This window comes from Plectrocnemia conspersa, unplaced genomic scaffold (assembly GCF_051122295.1).
Source record: "Plectrocnemia conspersa isolate PC_06_02 unplaced genomic scaffold, ASM5112229v1 ptg000001l, whole genome shotgun sequence".
Classification (NCBI taxonomy): domain Eukaryota; kingdom Metazoa; phylum Arthropoda; class Insecta; order Trichoptera; family Polycentropodidae; genus Plectrocnemia; species Plectrocnemia conspersa.
The window spans coordinates 5,961,206-5,983,792 of NW_028277165.1; the positions used below are offsets into that span (position 1 = coordinate 5,961,206).

At 28.1% G+C, this 22,587-nt stretch overlaps 1 protein-coding gene across 2 annotated transcripts in view; it reads left to right on the forward strand.

Annotated features, from left to right (window-relative positions):
* LOC148238555 (lachesin-like) overlaps positions 1-22,587 on the forward strand; it is a 68,564-nt gene that overhangs the window by 14,045 nt on the left and 31,932 nt on the right. Inside the window, exon 1 of one of the 2 annotated variants that reach the window (XM_088185612.1) lies at positions 18,045-18,194. The exons of the other annotated variant lie outside the window; for it this stretch is intronic. The gene's annotated coding sequence lies outside the window, so the exon portion shown is untranslated. Of the gene's footprint in view, positions 1-18,044; positions 18,195-22,587 lie in introns of those variants that run through there. 2 annotated transcript variants of the gene reach the window in all.

Consider the following 22,587-nt stretch of genomic DNA (forward strand, 5'->3'; position numbering starts at 1 on the left):
CTTACATATACATATATAATATATAATTCCAATTCAATATTAAGATTTATGATATAAATTGACTTCAACCGCAATAACCCATTTTTCCAATAGCGGCCTACTAAAAATTACACTACAGAAGCGCCTATGCCAGCCACATCGGAAACACACGTAGCATAAATCTTGGGACAACGGCGGCAGAAGGTCGGTGCCAGTGTTGCCAGTTGAAATATGCGGTGCTGTTGCCGCTGGACCGGCTGTTAATTCGCCCGGAGCGGACCGTGTGAGCACTCTTAATTGAGCACTAGATTAACCCTTTGCCGGCCGGCGGTCTCCACTTAACTTTGCACACTATTTTTGTTTACATGCGCCCGTGTCGCGTTTAACCGCTGTTAACGGCTCGCATGCGGACCTTCAGAGGAGAGTTTATAAATTTTAACTTAACGTATAACGTATGTTTGCTGAGCTCGCATTCATATATATGATATGTAGATTTTTCAAACTGTGATGATATATGACTGTATTATATTATAAGGATTTATACAAAATATGAGCAAAACATATTTATTAAACATAACAAAAAGTAATATAAAATATAAATTGTTGATGATTAAAAAATATTAAAAACACAAAACATATTAAACCAATCAATTTACTTGGAGCCTTGGGGTACAATTTATTACATTTTTGGCGTAGTGTTTACTCAATGAAACACTTTTTTAAGTTGCTGAGAGGCAACAATCCCTCAATGTTTGGAAATTTTCAACTACAAGCTTTAAAGTACGTTAGAGTCGCGATCGCATCCCTTATTCTTTACCTAACGAGTTAAACAAATACATGGATCTTTCTGGAGATCTATTAACAAATTTTCATATTTTTTAGTTATGCACTAAAATTATTTTTTAATATTTATTAATTTAATTATTATTTGGATAATGGCCATCGTGACTAGAGATTGCAGTAATACTAGGATTTTCTATTTATTATTTAATAATAAATAGAAAATCATTGTGACGACTGGTTAATGACCTTTATTTATTGTAATCTCTACATATTTAATACGATACACTTGTACCGATAATAATTAATTAATAATGAGAAACACACGTAGAATATTATTAACATACAATTTAATTAATTTGTAATATGTGTCTTTAAAAAAATACTTGTTTTTGCTATGTGGATTTATTTTTAATAAAAATAATATGCAGTTAACTTGTTAGTACCAACAATATATTACTTAAAAACCTTTATTTTGTATGCTTTAAGTGCTTAACTCAAATATTTTATTTATGCTCATATTTTGGATATTTTCAAATTTTCTGAAAAACGGAATAAAATCATTCGATAAAAAAACCTGGTAAAGTATATAACATAGCAATTCACTATCGCCCGTTCAGCTTACTGTTGTTATTTGAAAAAAATATTTAAAGAAGTCATATATCGCCATTGAATGAATCTAATAATAGCAAACTCATTCATAAACAATTTATTGACTGACAGAGCACATATCTGTCAATTTTAATAAAGAAAAAGGTCTGGCCTTTCATTGCTAGATATAGAAAAGGTCTTTGATTTAATATGGCACGACTGATTATTGTATATACTTTTAAAACACAGAACTTCTTATTATATTATCTACATTTTACAGTCATACCTAAATAATCAAAGCTATGTTGTTTCATTAAATAGTACATTTTCGATACCGCGTAAAATGCCACATGGTTTACCTCAGAGAAGTATACTTGAGCCGTTTCTTTTCATAGCTACTTCTGATGATCTTAAACTTATTTAAACCTATTAAACTACAAAAATTTATTAAAGCCTAAAAAATATATTTTACAAAATAGATAATTTAAATTAATTAAAAAAAATAATAATATTTACAAAACGTAGACAACCCTTGCATGCACCTATTAAGAGTGAACAAGAGCATAACATTGAATGGGGAGCGAGCGTTAAATACCTGGGTACACACTTGGACTTTATACTTTAATTTAACAAATATATAATTTAATTTCGGGCAAAAGAGCTTGCCACAATTGCGGTTCTGAAATCAATATTTTATAGAAAAATACAGTTTTTTGTACAAAAATTCCAAAAAAATAACTTGTGTCTCTTTTTATGTATAGAAGTCACTGTCATTATTACCCATACATCGGGAAAGAATTTGTTTTAACGATAGATTAAAAAAAACAACAGAAAATAAGCGATAATGTCCTGTATTTTTTAAAGCATACCAGCTAGAATGGTGAGTTATCTTTAAACAAAATCACAATAATATTCATCACAACCATCTCTGATGGGCTGCTATAACCACGTTCGTTCTTTGAGCTACCCTATGCTACTTAGCCATTTGGTCCGAATGATCGGGTGAGGTATTCACACCGGAGGCTGTAAAAGTTCACCGTTTTTACGGTGTCTGGGCGCAATCCCATGTGCGAGTAAAATCCCAACCGGGAACGATCCCATTTGCGCCCGGGAGATGGCCCGAGCGTCCCGGACGTGTTCGGCGGCACTTAAATTCACCCTGTTACTACATTGTTTATGGATAAATACTAGGTATGCGCGTATCTATTTTGCTACACGGCATAATAATGAAACGGTTGTTAATTTTACGACGGACTCAATTTTGGAAAGTGCGTTAACGCGTAGGGGTGCATTAAAGTGAAAATAAAGTATATGATCTAATCTATTGGGATCGGTGTGGGGTTGGCGGATTTTTTATAATGCATGTTGAACTACAAATAAATGATTGATTAGACTGCCATTTTCAATTCATGCAGACGTAAGTGTAAAAATTCAAGATTATAATAAACGCTAGTATTTATTGATTTTATTAATAAACTATATTTTGGTAGAACTTAGCTTTTAATCTGACAACAGGTATGCCGCTTTATATGGTCCCCATCTATCGTTTATCCACTTAGTGTTTCATTGTTCAATTTTGCTTAAATCAACGACCTTAGTTTAAATTTAAAGGGTTTCTTGAACCCTATACGTCAACACATTACACCGCTGTGTTTCTCGATGCACATTTTACTTTTACGAGTAAACAGCGACTAGCTAAATGAATAGAGTACAATACGCAGCGAGATAAGAACGTGAAGTTTCTCGTCTTATGTCATTTGGAAGTACATACGTTTAGGAACACGTCCGCTTTACGTTCTGCTCCAAGTTTCATGCACGATAAAAAATATATAAAAAAATATATTCTTTTAGAATTTCACTAAAATAAATTAAGTTTTTTCAAACAATACTATATATTACCTAATTACAAGACTTTTGATAAAATATATTTTTAGAAAATCACAATTAGGGATTGTGATTAATTATTTTATTATAGTATTCAGGGCCGTAAAGCTTTCTCACTAAACACAATTATGCAATGATCATCTAGCCAATCATTGCACTCGCTTCTTAGAAAAACGAAATAAGTATAAGCCTTTAAAAAATGACATTTGCTTAACAGCTTAACGACCGGTATTTATTTGCCGAACTTTGTTTGGTGGCCGGGCGATCTCACGGAAAAATGGCAAACAATTATGTTTTTCAGTAAATTCCTTATAACTTGTAAACTAATTAAGATATTGTATTCAAATTTAATATTTAGCTTCCTTATGATTTTTCGCATAAATAGCTGTCAAGTACGTCATTTAGCCAGTGTTTCTAAACCTGTGGGTCCGATTTGTTTGAAATAATAGTTTCAAAAACCAATTTATATCATTGGCAAACATCTTACAAATACAAAGTAAGTGAGACTCTTCAATAGATTAGTATTAATTACAAGATATTTTATCACTTTTTAAATTTAAAAATAAAAATTTTGATTTGTTATTTCTGGGCCACCATGTCTGACCATTTGTATGCCCATACTCACGAAATAAATTTACGGTACACTTCACTAAAAATATTTTGCTTATTGCACTTAAATAAATTAAAAGTAACATGTATGCTCTCAATATATTTTATATTCATCATTTTCATTCTTTCCATAATAATAATTTGGTATTATATAGGTGATATAAACAAAAAACCAAACATAAATTCTCAAAACAGTTTCTTTCTAATTATATTGTATGCTTTGAGCGAAGGCCAACATCCATTTCTAAAAGGTTCATTGTTGACAATTTACTACCTGCACTTGCGATAGATAGATTGGCTTTAATCTTAGGAAAGATATTTTCTACTTAATTTTGTATTGGTTATTTACATGAAACACAAGTTAGATCAGCCCACAATATTCGCATACACTACAAGGTGCTTAGCAATTCACAAAAATATTATGATAATATTTTATTTAAGAAATTATTATTAAAAAAAATAGTTTACGATTTTATCTAATGTTATTGTTAATTTATTATTCTTAATCTTATAACACATCTAAGCACTATATTTTTTACCAGCTTAACGCCCGGAGTTTTTTGCCGAACTTTCCTTGGTGGCCGGGAGATTTCGCGGAATAATAGCAAAAAATTACCTTTTTTAGTAAATTCCCTATAACTTGTAAACCAAATAATATATTTTATCGAAATTTAATTTGTAGCGTCCTTATGATTTTTTGCATAAATATATTGTAAAAACCTCATTTAACGAGTGTTTCTAAATATGTGGGCCGCATAATTAAGTGATATAACGAAAAAAAACTTGTTTACAAATATAATATTAAATATTTACTATAAATTACAATCAATGTTATTCTAAAAGGGTAAATCGCCACTACCTGTCCCGTCTTATCAGCTTACCTTGTGAATGCCTTTTAAGAATTCATCTATTAGGGTATATGACTCTTTTTTTATTGTGGAATTCCCAAATTCGGGAATTCCACACAGATAAAAAAATGCATTTCATAATCGAAGTAATGCAGTATATTAAGTGTCTTCTAAACTATCGGTCGAAACGTATCGCGAAAATTGCTCTTCTCTCTGTGATCTTTTGTGATTGTGATTTTGATTTAAAATTTTTATTTTCAATCACGGCAAAATGGACGAAAGAAATTAAACCTTTTTGGAAAATTTTGAAGACGCGTTGTCCAACGCCCCCCAGTGATTGTGAACATAGTGATGTGTGCGAAAGTAATTCTAATTCAAGTGTACGTGAACATAGACCGTGTGTGAGAAATTTGCACTCATCCAGTTCATTTTCGAGACAGTTGTACGCATAAAATGGACGCCAAAAAATTTAGTGAGTGCAAATTATTATTTATTAAAAATGGATATTTTTTATAAATCGTTTATACAAAAAATTATAAAAGCATTTAAACATACATGTTATTAATTTAATTATCGCATTTTTAAGCTAATGTGCTCAAAAAAAATCGTGCACTAATCAATGTTGTCAAATTTCAAAAATTTCTTTAATGATTATTTAACTATTTTTGTAAATACGCAATTCACTGTTTTTATTATTATTAACTAACTTTTACTACATATTATCACTTATTAATAACAACAACAATAAATAAAAATATAATATTCCATAATGCAAAAAATATGGTCACTGTAAGTGGGAGCGGCTTGGAGAACCGTTACCAAACAACACACTAGCCCAAAAATATTAGAATATAACAAACTAAAATAGGCGACGACTCGTTGCATTGCGACGCAGTGGGATAAAACGACTCTTTTTACAAAAAATTAAAGTAAAATATAATTTATTTTATATCTTATATTATGTAGAAATAGTATACTACCATCTCGCATTATAATATAGGGGTAAACTGTATTGTATTATAGTGTATTTTTAATAGACGAAGACGCGTGACGCAGGACGCATGGGCGAGTCCTCGGCCGCTGCAAAAGGTTCTCTCAGGACTCGTGGGTGAGTCCTCGGTCGTTAAGCTGTTAATGGACATCTTAGAGGTTCAATTGTGTAACGGGAATATTGTAGCCTTAAGGTGATATATTGTTTTCCGTGACAGTTTCGTAACAAAAAAATATTCATTCAATGCATTGGAGATTCCTTACGTGTTATTTATGGGAAACCCTTTAGTTCTAGTCGTAATGAGGGTTTTGTCTAAGTTATCATTATTGACGAATAATTTTTGATCATAGATTTTAAGAATAGTATTCCCTACAAACGTAGGCATCTGTGTGGTCTCCCACATAATTATTATTTTAAGCTAAGCTATGGTTTTTAAGATAGATGAGAAAAATGTGCATTCACAAGCACAAATTACTTTGGCAACATATACACGTATTTTATGATTCCATATCTTTGGTCTAATAATTAGTCTATGCTTTATTTACTCTTTCTCTTTTGTATTTGCATTTCTTAAATTACATTCAATAATTAGTATTTTGTATTATAATATAATGGTTTATTACCAGAACTACGTATTTTATATAGACTAAAGTAAAATAAGCAGTTTATAAAATGTAAAATATTTTTTAAAACGTTTATTTTAATATGATATAATTTTTTTAAACATACTATAAATAACGAATTACTCGATAATAGGCATTAAAATGTAAATATTTTTGGTATTAACTACAATATAATAAAAATTAAATATTAGGTTAAGGGGAAAAAGTAAAAAAAATACAATTTGGTATATCTAAAAAAAGCTTGCCAATATTATAATATTCACATAAATATTTCAAAGAAGCTGATTTAGATGAGAAAGAATTCAAGATCTACCTGAATGATACATACGTTTATATATTTTATATTAAACATATAAATATTATCTAAAACCTGATTACAGCAAAAACATTTTAATACTAAAATCACATATGTATACCTGCATATTATATAATATTTGCGCATAAAAAACTTTAAATTTTTTCTGATTCTTTCGCGCTCTTATTACGCCATACACTCAGCCGAAAAATAAAGTTTGGGGCGCCCTCGGGCGCTTCACTTTTCCCTTCCATCAGCTCCGAGAGGCGAATTAACCGTAGGGCCGCAATGCCGGTACGTTTTTCCGAACGCGCGCGCGGAAAAGTGCGGAAGACTCTGCGGAAGAACGAGTTTGTCATTTGGACCACCCCTTCAAAGAAAAAAAATGGGGTGGCGTCCGGACGCGGTTTTACGATCGCGACGCCAGTTACTTTTTTTTCCGACCCCGACGCACTTCTTGCCGAAGAGGCGCCCCATTTTCCACGGGGCCGAAGTTCAGCACTCACCCCTCGTGAACATTCGACATTTTATTTCGCGTAAAGATGATAACGTTTCGCCTTCGCGATACGATTTTTGATTTTCGCCCCTAATGACGCCGCAAGGACTCGTTAGACAAGGGCGGCGCGCGAATTGTCCATCAGCGTCGTGGGGGTAGGTCGTAAAGTGCGTCAGTAAATTCTGCCCAGCCCCAAAAGGTCGTAATGAATAATTAATACCATTTGGAAACAATATACTAATGTATGCATTTATGTATGTGCATCAATAAAACATAATAATTGTCACGTTTGATCTAATTTCTTGTAATTACTTTTTAAGTAATTAATTCAATATGTCATTACTAAATGACTTGAAATTTTATTTTACATTTAGGTAAACTATATTTCTAATGGAATCTGTGGATGTGTTGCATATAATTTTAATCGCTTTGAATGACGTTGAGCTTAGTATAATTATTATCACTGTTACTCCACACCTAGCAAGGGTATTAAATTACAAGTTTAATCAGTTATTTTCTCTTTGCTGCAATTTTTTGTAGTAAGTATTGGTTTTAAAGCCGAAAGGGTTCAGATGTATACTTAGGTATGTGTCGCTCGCTCTCGATTTAATGTATCTATATTTTTTGTTTACTTTTAAGAATTAATGATTTTTCATTTTTTTTATTTAGGTTTAATGAAGATTCGCGTAGTTAAACCACAATTAGTTAAATATCTTAATTACTGTGTCATTAGCGTACATTGAAAGTTTATTCTTTTATCCATATGGTAACAGCAAACAGCATTGGAAAACTAATCATTTCCATTTTTGTCGAAATATGGTAATTTCTTGAAGGTGTAATCATAAAAGATATTGGATTATTGAATTGCAAGATACAAAAGTAGCAATAACTAGCAAAAAAATATATTCAATTTCTTATTTTCTATTGAAACCATTTTATTAAAAAAACTTTTTTTGTATACTTTTTAATTTTTATATTAATATATAACTCATACATATGTTATAAAAAATAATTGCTTTACAAGTGCTGCAAAAAATCAAGGTAAATATGTTTCACATTTAAATTCGATTTATTTTTAAATTATATTGAGACTAGTATTTTTTTTTTTAAATTACTTTTCGAGAATTTCTTGAGAAAAGTGTTAAATTGATAATTCTCATAGAACCCCTCAAGAAATTTTTATGGTAAGAATTAAATTTGTACAAAATATTTAAATGTCTTATATTTGCTGCATACTAAAGAAAGGGTCCGTACAAGATGTTCGAAAATATATATATATGAATGCTTTCTTGAAACATTTTAATAGAGATCGAAAGTATTTTATTGATCAAAAATTTTTTATCTATGATGTTTACTTCACGATTTTTTAATTATAATTACGATATACTATAGCTATGATTGTATTTATTTTTTATACCGCTGCATAAAAAAGGGTGGGTCAGTGCCAGATATTAAATATAACAAAATAAATATAGATTTTATAATAAAATGATTTGAAAAAAATTATATTTTAATTTGTAACTCCTATTTGTATTCGTATTTATTTATCAAAATTCAATATTTGTAAAAAAAAACATAAGCGATAAAAATGTAAATATAACTAGACGCAAAATCCACTAAAGTAAAAATGTATGACAGCATTAAAATGTACATGTATTTTCTGTATAATAATTAGCTTATGCTTACATATGTACACCTTTCTTAATAGGTACCCTATTTGTTTTACTATAAATGTATTAATTTGGAAATTTACAAGTTTAATATGATGGTTTATATAGCAAATTATATATATATATAAATATATTTATAAAAATATTTTTAATGGATATATAATAAATTATGTTCTAGAATAAATTTGGCATATAATAAAGAAACCATACTACTTCAAGAATCTTTATTAATTTGTCGCAAAAATGTAGAGAAAATAAGATTATATAATAGTATATTATTATATTATTTTTAATATTAGCGTAATTTTAAAGTTGCACGTTACTTGAGATATTAATATGACCCAAAAAAATAAAATTCACAAAATATTAAAAACACGTTATCCACCAGAAATAAAATGTTTGATAATCAATAATATGTTTTCTCTGAATCTTACCCAAAGTAAATGTGACATTTTTGATACTGTTACTAAACAAAACATTTATGCTAAATTGTTTACATATTAAATAATAATATTGAAATGACCTTGGCACTGACACTGATTTTATTGCTCATAGTAGTACCATGCGACTATCTTAAAGATATTTTTCAAGAGTGTTTATGTGAAAGAAAGTAATGAAGTGACTTTCAGATAATGATTAAACAGGGGTTCTTTCACACAGAATTATTAGACTGGAAAGATATAGATTATTATTATTATTAATAATAGAAAAACCAGGATATTTAAATTTGTTTTTGTTTTAAACTATACTTTGCTTTCATATATTTATTATAATATATTATTTTTCAAGTCCAATGGTCTAAAAGTAATAAGTACGAGCTTGAGTCCCTTTTACCAGCATAAATTATTTTATCTATTTGACTTTCGTGCCAGCCCTAATATTTTTTATTTGGCAAAAAATTGCCCATCGATGATTTGTAGATTGGATTGATGACACGCAATTCACGTCGAGCCCACACACACCCGGGGAGCAATGAGACCCCATCGATTCCGGGTGACATATACTCGAACCGGGGGGATGTGGGGATGGCGTTTCGAATTGTGTTATATCATGGCGAGTTTTGACTAAAACAACAACTACTTTCTGACAAGTTGAGCAAGGAAAGTCCATTATGTGATCCAGTGTGTAATATATACATAATAATGGATACACTAGAAGTTTTACATTTTAATCGGGTAACTTGTTATTGGCCAAAATTTAATTATTACTAAGAATATTATAAATCAAAACTCTATATAATAAATGTATGCGACAAGTGAGGCGAAAGTACTTGTCATTTATAAAAGAAGCGTAACATACATGTTAGAGAATAGACATGAGCAGTGTAATCTGAAAGATGCTGAATTTCTGCACTAATTAACTAAAATTGTATTACTAAGGTTTTACGATTAAATTATTATAACTTAATTTTATAGCTTTATTTTATATAAAATATAGCATAGTTGATAACTTATACAAAAGTAATCAATATAGTAAAATTTGTTTTGATTTTATCTTATCTTGCGATCTAGCGACCATGTTCCAGTGGTCAGGAGCGGGGATATTAGAGAATGTGAAGCATTTTATCGGTGGATATAATACATATTTTATGTTCAACTCATCTTTTCATTTTAATATAGGAAATATTTGCTTAATAAAATTTAACAATATATTTTTTAATAATAACAATAAATAATATGGTTATATAGTAATATACATATATTGTGGGCTATTTGAGATATTTTAGACTTTAAATGTCTATGTATACATGTATTTAATTGTTTATATAAATCTTCTTCGATTTGATTTTATTTTTATTTAATATAATATATTTCTGCAAACTATTTATCTTGAAGATATCTTCAAGCGTTTGCTTCACTGTTTATTTATAAATTTCGAAAAATTATTTAGTCAATTACCTATAGGTAAATTTTAATTATTTCCACTCTAATTTTTTAACAACTTTAAATAAATGTAATATGCCATATTGTTAATCAATGCAATATAAAAGTTTATTTATTTTTATTATTTATTGTATAAATAGAAATATATTATTAATTTTATAAATGAAAAGATATTAATAAAAGTAGTATTGTTATATAAATGTAATGATAATATTTTTATTATTAATTTATGGGAATGCATGGAATAAAATAATCTTTTATAATAATAAAATACATTGCAATAATTTTTAATATTACATGGTAAATTTTATTGAGCTAATTAAAAAATAAAAGTGTAAATAATTATTATTCATAAAAAAATCATTGGCGAATAATTCTAAAATCGGTAAACTTTCCATTCGATAAATTGCGTTGTCGGTGAATTTTCTATTCGACAAATTTACCAGTCGGTGAATTTTTCGTCAGTGAACTCTCCAGATATATATTTATTGTAACAAGACACAATCTGTTATCTTAGTATTGTAAAATATAATTAAATTTAATATATTGTTATATGTTTATCAATATACACTTCTTATAAACTATTATTACAGATAATAATCAATAGATTTCACCTTCCATGGCTCAGCTGATTTTATTTTAATAACTCATCAATAAAAAAAAACTGATTTTTGATAATCGATCCGAAATATAATAATCAAAAATTCCGATCTCATAAATAACATAATTTTGAAGAAATAGCAAATTGTCTATTAAAATAATTTTTTTCTCAATTTTATATTTTATAAAAGTAAATTTTTTAAAAGTAAACATAAAAAAACAGTTTAAGGATTAAAATTAAAAAATGTTATATTTACATAGTAGTCTGTAAGCAGTGTTTTAAAAAAATAAATAAAAACTCATTTTTTTAAACTGTTATTTAATTTTTAATGAATTATCTCACAATACTATAAATAGGTCTAAACGTGATTTTTAATTTTAAATTTAAAATTATTACTGTTTTTAAAATATACCCACAATAAAATATTTTAATATAATTATATCAGCTAAACACTAAAAAATATATTTTAATTTTACCAATTTAGGAATAACCACACAGTTTATATATTAAATTACATTGAAACTATTATCTTAAAAATAATATTTATTTGACTTAAAAAAAATATATAGCACAGTTATTGATTTGCACTACCTACATTTATTTTTGTAAGTTACAATAAGGACAAAAACTTTAAAAGATTATTAAATATAAACTTAAGAAAATATTACTTATTTAAAAAGAATATTTAAATTACTAAATTTTGTAGTATTAAATTTATATTTTCGCAAATAAAAAATAATGTTCATTTCTATAATTTTATGCATTTAGCATTAATTTAAAGTTTTAGAATTTTTATTATAAAAATAATAAACATTATTGTAAGAACGTACTACATATATTATAACACTAATATTTCACTTGATAAATAACAATATTTAATATATTTTTAAGCCACGCAGCATCGTCGTACGACAATATTTTATTTACAATACACACTCCAGCGCGACAGCCTCCGTTATATTTTTATTTTTTGTGTGCAGGCTTTACACGACGAGCCTGTGTCGTAAGTTATTAATGTTCGTCACTCAGTCGTGTGGGACTAACATTGTTTCTGCATTAATATTATTTTCACAACAGCCACCGCCAACCAGCCCTTTCGGTTTACAATGACGCGGTGTAAAGTTTCTTCAATGCTTCCAAGAGGACAACGGGATAGAGTGACGCATCGAAATCAGTACAATGGAAAGCTCGAATAGATCACGGAAGCAAAAAAAAATGACAACCTGTTGAAAGTCCTTTTGTGAAAATGGCCTTCAAATGACATTTATTCATAATTTATACACAAAAATATAGTAAAAAACGTATATTTTTAATAAAATGATAGCCATAAAAATTCTATCAGAGATTTAAATTTTTAAGTAATTTTTAAAATTTGGTAAGCAAGACTTTTACTTCGAGCAATTTAAAGATTTTAATGGGTGCGTTTCAGTTATCTGTATTAATTATTAAAATTATAATTTTATTGTATATTAAGTGTCCTATTTATATTTTAAAGCAAAAAGGAATGAGAGATCTTTGTCTGGTAAATTTTGTAGTTGCGACAACATGTTTTTTGATTAAATGTATAGAAAATGTATGAGCATCGTAGTGAAAAGCCTACAATTTTGATTGCAATAACTGCAATATAAGTTCGGAATAGCGTAGTCTCTGAAGTCTACGCTAGTAACTTAGTAGACTAAGTTACTACTGTAGACCTAAAGCAGCATTAGGCAGTAGACTTAAATTTGTATTTTAAAAAATGCGCATTATTAAAAACTAGTCACCAGCCAGTAAAGATTTGTAATAAACTATATAGTTTAAATTTAAAAAAAAAGTATGAAGAACTCTGAATTTTGATTGAACTTGACGTTCTTTCTCTGGTTTTAAAATAACACGCTAATGCAAGTTTGTGTTATTGGCCACTGCATTTAACAATTGCACGACATTTTTATAGAATAATATTTAATTTAAAAAAATCAACAGCTGTGTGCCAAATTTAACTTTAAAATAAAGGGTTTTGTATTGTATACGTACTATAAAAGTAAGTTTAATACAGAAATTAAAAAAATAGGGATATAAATAAATAAATTAAAAGGCAGAAAAATAATCTTTAAAATATAAATTTTATTACAATACAGTTCAAAATAAAAAATACAAAAAATAGTTTCATTTATGCGTTCGCAAAAGTTTGTCCTCTATTTTTTTTATCTAAATTTAGGCTTATTAATTTAGTTAAAATTATTTAAATTTTTAAAATATTTTAGAACCATAAGTATAAGTGTCTTGTATCCGTTGAACCGCTCTTATGACCATTTATGTGTGTTAGATACGATTGTATTTTTGTCACATTTTTTCCACTAAAGTCTTCACATATTTAAATATTTAAAAAATCATCAACTACCAAAACCATATTTTAAAGCCATTTCAACAACATCTGGTGATCTATTAGCTAAATCAATAATAATACTAGGATCACTCGTTGGCCTTTGTACAAAATTAAAAGGCAATCTTAGGATTTTAGTTCGCCGTGTTATATGTTTTTGCTCGATTTCATCATAATCTTTTCTTGTATCTTCTGATCGTAAAATTGAAATATTACCAAATTTATGTGGCAACAAAATTATTGAAAGATCACTATTCTGAATAATATCGTCATGACGAGACTTCGCCTCTAAGTGGTGATCATAATCATTACCATAAAAACGGCTATCAAACTCTGAAAACTCTTCAACCGGCAACGATAAATTAAGCAAGTGTATTTCACTATTACCGATCCTCGTCAAAACAGTTCCAAAAGTACTTCTTTTAAATCTGTAATGTGTTCTTGGCGAACAAATTTCTTTACATTTCTGAATATTTTTGATTCTCAAATAAATATCTCGTACATCCATATCTAATTTGTGGTTATTTTTCTTCATAAAAATACCTCTGTAGTTGAAAAAGCATTCTTTATACATTGTGCATATGAAATCATCTTCAATGTTACTGCCAGTTATAAATATTAATATTTCATTAGCTCTTTTTAATTTGTCTTTAAGATAAGACGGGTTTAGTGAAAATTGGGTTTTATTGTCTCTGTAAAAAAATTTTTTTTGTGTATAATAATAGTTTTATTTGAATATATTTTAAACAAGATAAAATGATACCTTGTTAATTCAGGAACAGAATTTTCCGTGCATTCGTTTCCAACGATCACTTTGTAGGGCGATATCATTAGACCAGTGCAAATATTTTCACTTATGAATGTAACGTTGTTAAATTTCAGGAATGCAATCTGAAATGATATAAAATAATATTAAAGCCTTAAATTTATTTTATCATAAAATATTTTAAATACTAAATAATTTTAGCGTGTACAACTAAAAGCGATGATAGCTTATGACTTTATAAGATTTGTCCAACCAAGCAGTTCTTAAAATCTCTACTACTTTTCTGTTATATTTGATACGACTTTGAGACTAGAAAGACGCAGTGCAACCGCGTGTATATACATACATATATCGTCACTATACAAATTATTTTTCTTACAATTTTAAACAAATGCATAGCAACGAAAACAATCTGTCAAAATCATACCAAAATTTTTCTTCCATTTTCTTCGTCTGAACCAGAGCCATAAGCAAGACCAAAACTCGCCATCAACAGCATAAAGATGGACAGTGGCTCAACAGCGAACATCTTTGCGATATATAGCACCTTTCAGCGATAGCCCCATGCGTGAACCTCGACGGGTCCCCGCGACGTTTTCCTCATTTCTCAACACAAGAAAACAAAAGAAAACGGCCGCCGGCAATTATTTTGAAAAATGGCACGTCGCCGGTGCTGAGTCACGTGCCCGTCACGTGTTACGTGTGAATAAGAAGAAAAAATAAGGAAATAAGAAAAACTTCGGTGTGTGAGAAGTGTGAGAAGGCGCCATCGTTCGGAAAATTAAAATTGTGTGGTGGGATGTTTCTCTCGCGCCCGCGAATGTGTCATATTCGAAAACGATGAAATATGTCTCGGCTCGTTCGCGAGCCAGTGAATCTTCGACTTTATTATTAATATGCTGGTTTGGGTTGTGAAAATGTATTTTGTGTGTATGGAAAAAAAATATTTTTTTTTTAATAATTTTGGTGTCTTATTTTTTATCGGATTTTATTGTTTACCATGTTTACCTATCTCTTAAAAATAAGGTAGATCACCTTTCACAGCACTACCATAAGTTTTTTTTAGCCCAGATGTATTAATTTTTCTTGAATTTTTCCTTGTGATAAGGTTTAAAAGCTTGTATTTTTAGGGTGACACAACTTCTGAAAGAAGTAGGAGTTTTTTTATTTTTTAATATACTGTGTAACGTATATACATATATATCTTTATTTTTAAAACTCTAGAACTCTAGGCTTGTCTATTTATTAAAAGAAAACACACAACACTACTGTTCTAATCTTTTAAAGCAAACCTTAGTCATTCTCGTTAAATACTTTTTTATTTAAGTGAATGTATTCCTGGCTTTATCGACTGTATATTTAATTTTTCTCGCAAGTATGTATTTATTTATATATTTCATTAGAACTTCACCTATTCGATAAGTCAAGTCATTTTTGTGTTAAAATACGCTTAATTTTTATAGTTTTATTTTAGCTAATGTTTTTATTATTCTTCTCTTATATATTAAATATTGTTTTTTTTGAGTCTTGGTGCTTAGAGAAAGATTGAAAAGTTACGCAATGGTTGATAAGTATGTCTGTGAATGTATGCGTCTCCAAAGTGGGTTCGCTATGTATTCCAAGCATTGATCTGGATCAATAAATGCGAAGAGAGAAGCGGCGGTTTTTACGATCTACGCTGGTCTGAAGTTAAGTCAGCTTTCATTGAGTTCTAGTTCAAGTTAGAGGACTCTAAAAGATCTGACGTCTTGAACTCTGATGTAAATGTTCAAAAGTTAAATAAAATTTTTGTCTGAGGTGAAATAATCCAGTATTTATATCCAATCCCCACTTAATAGTAAATTTTGTTGTCCACCCTTTTTCGGTAGAACGACGGTTTACATTAGGGGGGCGAGTTGTTTTTCTTAATTCCATTAAAAGCGGCGTACCTTGTAATTTAATCCATTGAGAGGTTTCTCACGGTGTTTCATTATATTTAAAAAAGTTTAGCTTGCCTTTTTTATTAATAATATTTTTAGTTAATCCTTTTAGTTGTGAATATAAATTGTATTGAAACATTTGTTTTTCAAGTACTCTATAAATATGTTTTAAATAAAACAATCATGAGTGGGGCAAATTGTAAAATATAAAATCACTGTAAAATAATTTTAAAAAATTATGTCAATTCAAGTTATGTGGTAGAAAATTTAATTTATAAACAAATTAAATTAATTAATTAAGAAGTGATACAAAAGTGTAACAGTAATAATTTGTTTTAAAAATTCAGTTTTTTAAAAATTCCAAAGAACTGATTTTGAGAGTTTTACTAAAAGGCATGTTTCTACAGAATTTTGTGAAGCAGTAAAAGCAACATTAGCAATATATTGCTTAACCATCGCATTGGACATGGACAAATCAAAAAAGATGAAACTAGATGTTGACGATGCAAAAATATCGGTAATTTCCAACTAGATCACTGTATTCTACAGAAGCAAAGTGATAAAAAAGTTGTTCTGCAATATTTATTTAAATATATTATTTGTAATTCTAAGAGTTTTTTTAAAAGCCGTATATCACAACAACATTATTAATTTTATTATTATCGTGAGACAAGATGCGGTATTGTCACAATTAGCCTACTTTATTACATTTATTTTATTTTTTAATCTCTTTACTTAACAAAAGTTTACATACATTTTAAACGGTTAGTTTAATTATACATTAATAAGCCTACACCTGAGTATCTTAATTTATTAAGCAATTTTTATTCAAGTAAACATAATAAGTAACTAAAAGTTAACCAAAACATCTTTGCGAATGTGCTATTTTAATTTATTTATTTAAATTTATTAAGTTATAGGTAATTATGAAATTGCGATCATCTAAAATAAATACATAGTATTATTACAATACATAAAAATATAATACATAGTAAAAGAGCAAAAAAATATATCTTTTTAAATTTAATAATACAAAACAGTCCAACAAAACTTACTGAAATTTACTTAAGACGTATTCATAGATCATTGAGAATCAGATCAAAAATATGTTTTAGAGGAGCAGTGCGACTGATTATGCAACAGTTTAAAAACGAATAAGAAACCAAATTTTTAATTTTTTGAAACCAAGGGCTTCATTTTTTTGCGAATTTAATGACAATTCACTAAATAAAAAACTTTTCATATAACGAATTTTATTTTTAAAAAGTGCTTATTTTAGAATTCAAATTGTGGAGTTTTCAGCTGACGTCTAATCGCACTTTTTCATATTTTTTGGTTTTATCTCTTCATACTATCTTGTAACATTTATTTTTGATAAAGTATCACCATTGACACTTTCCATTTATAAAATTTTTAAATTGCTACCTGAATCTAAAATCCCTAAAGTTATAAGCTTGCAAAATTCTTAATTAATTAATATTGATTTAAAAAAAAAGGCAGTGATAGCTCAATAGAAATAAATTATTAAAGAGCAATCGACCATTTCCGTCGCCAGACCACTGCTGCATTAGGACTCTGACAAGACTGCGAAGATTAATCAAATTGCATGCAGCTCGCGATAAGGACGGAAGCTCTTGTGGAGGCACCGCACCCGAGAGGGATGCACTTCGAGGGGGCGGAGCCCCCACACAAATAGGGGATGGTCTTAGGCATGCCTTACGTGTGTGCTCCGCGTGTCTCTGGCTTCAGTCTCTTGGCAGAGGTCCGATGAGGAGGTCGCTTGGACCTCCGGCGGCTAAACCTCTGTTTGAAAACTTTTCAAATTGACGCGAAAAGTGTTGGTGAGGAGTATATAGCGTGTGGAAAATGATTGTTTTGTACCTCTGCCTACTATTGCGTAAGTTGTTTTATAGTTTTTCTTTATTTTTTATTTTTGTATTTTTTAAGTTTAATCGTAGTTCTGATTTTTAATTTACCATATTTTTTATGCATTATATTTTAAATTGATAATTAAATAGAGCTTTAGAAATTTTAGTTTATTTATAAAGTAGCTAAAAAACAACATTTTTTTATTATGTTTAGGAACTTTTATTACAAAAAATAAATATAATAATGTGAATTCAAGGTCATAAAAATTGTGATAGTGATATACTAAAAAAAAAAATATATATTAGCTTTAGCTTTTCGAAATGCTTTAGTTTTCTAAATTAAATTAAAAAAATATATTCGGATTTTTTTTATATTTGTTTGACTCGTTTTTGTTCTAAGTTATCTACATTTTTAATGGGTTTTCTTTTTTTAGCTATTTTAATTATATAGTCTATTTTTTCTTTATATAAATAAAAATGTTTTTATGATATATTAAATAAAACATAAAATAAACAAACATATTGTAATTAACATAAAGCAAAGTAGAAGACTATAAACAATCTCATGCATTAATAAAGTTTGAAGAATTACATAACCACAATTATTTTATTATTTTAGAATTAATAATTATTAAAATATTTTTATTTTAAACAAAAACTGAGTTTCGAAATGAGATATTTAAAACTAGCACAATATGTATTTTTTAAACGATTTTTTTTTTACTTTTTTTTAACTTATAAGATATTCTCTATGAATTTTTATAAATAAATTTTCAATACCAGATAAGTACGACCTAGCTCGAGTTTCTTTAATCATCATAATATTCACCCTTCTGCATGATCATAATCATGCAGAGGAATTCAATTATAAAATAGTAAAGTTTCAATGAATAGCAATACATCAAAGCTTTTAATGTCTTCATTTTCATGGTTCATTATGCTTAAATAAATATTTTTCCCCGTATTTAATTTGCAGCGCTAATTGTACAATTGAATGTCAATTTATATGCTGTATTATATAATATAGGCTTTGAATTTTTATCAAATCTTGAAGTTTGGTTTTCGTGATAATAATAAAATAATAATTTCGATTGATAAACACTGATTAGGTTTTTCTTAATTGTTTTAATCCTACGGATAGATATATTAATAAATAATTAAAATAAAATGCGCTAGTTTATTTGATTGATTGTACGCTATATTTGATTATTATAAATAAAAAATAAATCTCTGATCTGCAGATATTGATTTCAGTCTAATTTCATTACTTTCTTAGTGGTTGTTTATTGTTTTAATACCATTGTCACGCATTAGGCAAACGCCTATCATATTGCAAAATAAATAAATAACATTTTTAATTCATTAACAATAAAATAATAAAATAACATAGAGGATACTCTACATATTTTTTATTAAAAAAATTATATATCTAATGAATAAAATAAATTTTAAAGAAGTAAAAGTGTATAAAAATATAGCAAAATAAAAAATATAATGTTTTATATAAATTTACATAGTTTTCACTACAAAATATAACCTATGTATTTTAATATTAAAACATATTGCTGTATAGATTTTTAGAATCTTAGGAATAGTAATGTCTTTTGAATATATAATATATCAATATATCAATACATGTTGCCTAAAGTTTAACAGTTCTTAAAAGTTTCAAACTTTTGATGCACACATGCGACCTTATAAACTTTAACTTTCTGGGTTTTAAAATCAAATCTAAACCAATTTTACTTTTTAAAGCCACGATATAAAACCTTTATTGTGATACTTTATTTTTCTGATAAATTCAAAAAAATATAAATATTTTATTTCTATTTTTTAAAAAAAAAAGCATGACAAATTTATATCAAAAGCTTCCTCAAAATCAGCATATTTAAATTCCTCTACTAAAATTTTTTGCCACAAAATTAAATAAAACAGCAGATTTGTTGTTAATAATTGCAATACACGGAAACCAAGCTGTTGAGCAATTAGGTATCCTTTGATATGGTTCAAGTCATAGGATTTCTTTGACCGATTTGATAAATTTGACACAGGCTTATCATTGCTTCTCTTTTTATAAACGATTCACTTTTGTAATTTTCCATACATCGAAAAAAGTATTTGTTTTTAACCTATTGTTAAAAACAGCAAATGTGAAAAATTTCAGGATAATATTTCTGAAATTTTTCAAGCATAACAGTTGCCGATTTTTTCGTCTTTAATTTCCCATAATCATTTATTGATCAGAAATCTCCAGATCAAGATCAGTGATCGTTTATCTTTATTTATTTCATTTTGTTATTTTTTTCATATTGTTGTCTAGTATTTTACAATATTATGAAGAATTATTACACCATGCTTAAGCACAATATAGACATTTATTATAAAAAAACAAGCCACGTTTGTGTATGTATGTATATATAGAGTACACAATAAAAACCACCTGGCAACTTAGCCCTTTAAAAAAGTTTCTTTCTCTTCTCAAGACGGCCCTTCATCTCCAGGTGCTATTATTATTATTATTGTTAATTATCAAAATCCGGAAATATATCCGGTAATTGGCGTCGCTTCGAGCGCCTTTCTTCGGCCGATTAATCCAGCGTTAATTAAGATTAACTCAACTCCGTAGTAGCTATTACACGGAATCTATATACATAATGAATAAATTTTAATCAATTTTAAAAGGGTTCAAAATTTTACATCTGATCTTATTTTAATGGCTTGTTTTTATTTTGAAAGGTAAGCAAACTGTGGTGACTCTTATTTATTTTCTATATAAGAAGGTTTTGTACTATTCACGAAGATGACCTTATGGACTTATTGATTTTTATTTCGCATAAATTTTGATTACATGCACTTCGGGTGTTGATTTGATTAACAGTATAAGAAAGATATTTTATATAATAAATGGTATTTGTAAAGATAGTAATTAATATTTTTTAGGTCATCATTAAAGACCATATGTTTTAATAAAATTATATGCATATACACGCTAAAAATAACATTTATATTTGAAGTATTTGAGTTAAAGACATTTTATTTAATATTGTTTAAATTGTAATATAAATATTCACGGCAAAAAATGGGTTTATATTTACGAAATCTTAACATTGCAGTTCAAAAAATGTTTCGTCCTCCTCTCCCGTTTTTAACTAATATGTTCCGTGAAACGTTGATTTTTGCTCATACAAAGTATTAAGAAAAAGATTACGTGGAAGTTGCTTGCTTATTATCTTAATAATGAAAATGCTTACTGCATAATTGAAACACCGAATAATCAAAATATATTACAATATAACTTGCTTCGAATTATTAAGTCATATAATATACAACTGACAACCTTTGCAATTAACGCTAATGCGTTTTATAGAATAAAAGCGTAAATATTTTTTTAATTTATTTATTTTTTAGATTAAATTAAGACCATCGTGGCCTAACAGGTTACCCCAATGCGTCACGATGGTCGATTAATGCTGATAGTGAGTTGTGAACATTTAAAACGATATGACACTAAAAATAATTATATCTTTCTGTAAATTAGTGTGCTTTTTATAATTTTTAATTGCATAAAGCAGTAAATAAGTAAGAAATATTTTTACAGAAGAACACCTTAGAGCAGGGTTTCCCAAACTTTTTGAGCGACGGAACACTTCGCAAATCCGAAAATTTTTGCGGAACACTTAGCTTATTTTGCTGTACCCAACTTCTAAGTACTAAAATCTTCGCCTTCATTATGAAGTAGAATATGTTCATTCTTTTAATTTACTCCAAATTTTTGTGAAATATCTATTTAGGCTCTATGGAACACATATTTTGGATTCGCGGAACACCAGTGTTCCGCGGAACATAGTTTGGGAAACCATGCCTTAGAGGTACCAAAAGTCATCAGATTATAAATTATTCTATTCAACTCCGTAATTAAATAGATTAGACTACTTTCTGAACCAATAGAAAGTTGCTAAAATTGAAATTTTACTGAAACCAAGAAAAGAATCCGACGATATTGATTTTACTAGTTATATTAAAAAAATTAGAAAAATTATTTTCAAAAATATTTATTACTTACGAAATTATAAATTAGCTTGTACAAATAACCATTTTATAATGAATTTGATGCATAGGTTGGCAAAATATATTAATGAAGACTAAAAATAAAATATATTGCTTAGTCGAATTTTTAGATATAACCCAGGCTGCAAAATTATTAAAGTAATTTCACACAATGTTTTCTGAAAAATTTAATTCATACCTGAAAGATAAACAGATCCGAATTTGATGGTAGAAGTAAAAACAAAAAATGTATCAAATATCATCGGGTGTGCCTTAGGGCAGCATTATTGGACCGATGCTGTACTTGTAATATACAATAGATATTTTTGAGATAAGCTTAACAAGAATAGCTACATTTGCCTATGGCACTCCAAG